Source organism: Bidens hawaiensis, unplaced genomic scaffold, assembly GCF_021521415.1.
Source record: "Bidens hawaiensis isolate Kalapana, Puna unplaced genomic scaffold, B.hawaiensis_p1.1 tig00060379_1, whole genome shotgun sequence".
NCBI lineage: Eukaryota > Viridiplantae > Streptophyta > Magnoliopsida > Asterales > Asteraceae > Bidens > Bidens hawaiensis.
Window position 1 is genome coordinate 3493 of NW_027500901.1, and position 1746 is coordinate 5238.

The following is a 1746-nucleotide window of genomic DNA, read 5'->3' on the forward strand; positions in this document are numbered from 1 at the left end:
TTAACTCTTCAATTTTAACATGCAAATTATTTACTTGTGAATTATATTTCATAAATACAGGTCCTGCTTATTAAAATTCCAAGCCTAATTAATCCATTCCAATGGTAAGCTTATCTATTTTCAAAAGTTCATACGAAATGTTGCATAAACATACAAACATTTACGTACTCCCACACTTCAAGCCTTGTATCACTATCATTAGATTATATGGTATGGATGTCATTTTACTTCTTATTTTACAGTGTCACGCTATCGCCATATCACACCCCATTCACTCCACTCTCTTCCTTAATATATTGGAAATGGTCACCAATTTACCACTTACTTCTTTTTTTTTCAAATAAAGTAATAATATTTCTATAACTAAGACTAATTTAATATTATTAGAATTAATTTTATTTTGTAAAATTACTAATATAACTAAAAAACTAAATATTTGATATATTTTAAAACACTACAATATGTTTAATAAAAATTAATTAAAAAATTACATTTAATAAATTAAATTTAAAAATATACATTTAAAACATTAGATAAAATAACCTATAACATTAGAGGTGTTCTTTTGGTCAATATTTATCTTGACCATCGCACTCACACTTCCTATAACACCCTCTAGTCAAAAGAAGTTGAAATGGAGATATTAATATAATATCACCTATAGTATTAAAAAATATATTACCACATAACTCATTTTCTCAATCCCCCATCATCATCATCATCATCATCATCATCATCATCATCTTCTTCTTCTTCTTCTCAAGTAATCCTTTGGCTCTTGCAACTCATTAAACCCCAACTTTTGTTCTTTGGTTTATTAAAAAACAAAAGCAACAACAAAGCTTTCAGTGGTGAGATGGGCGGTGATATTTCAACTACAACTTTGCCGTTGGGTGGTGCCGACCACATGGGGGTGGTGTTTGCCGCCGACACCGCTTGCCATGTCAGCCTTTGAGCGGCAACACGAGATCCACACCGGACAACCTTATATTTTGGTTTTCCATTGGCTCAGCCTCTTAAACGACAATCCGGTTAAGAACTTTTAGCACCAAACACTCTTTCTCATTGGGGCTAACCCTGTTTTCATCATATTGGAGTTCTTCATCTAGTAAAAACTCCTATTATGGATGTTTTCACAAATCGGTTTGTGGAACTCGAGTGGGAGATGGCTAAAGGGATGCTCCTCTCCATTATCACATTTCATCCACAAGAGGGGTTTCAACTCAGTTTCCTTGTTATGCATCTCTAGTTGCAACTCAAGATCTCTTTTCGTTTGTTGGAGCCACTTAATCTTTAGATCTTGTGGGTTAGGATTGATTCCATCGGTACCTCAATTAATGATTCTTCGAGTAGGGTAATCCCTTCCATGAGAATCAATTTAGTACAACCAAGATCTCTGATACCAAACTATTAAGTATATATGACATGTATACAAAGTTTATTTTAATCATATATAGTATATTATATACCTGATAATACCAAAAACTTGTTTGTATGCCAAATACCTAACGAGTAGCTACTCGAAAGATATATACCTGACATGTGAACTGTATGGCAAATTCATTTATATAATAACGAAAGAAGGTGAAGAAATATTTTTTTCATATAAACAGGCGAATGTATTTGAACTCGTGTCATGTTCGTTAACTTACTTTTGTGAACCTTCATTTATGATTGCTCGTTACTGTTCATTTACTTACAATTTATTACATATGTTTGTTTATTTATATCCATTTATATTTTTCT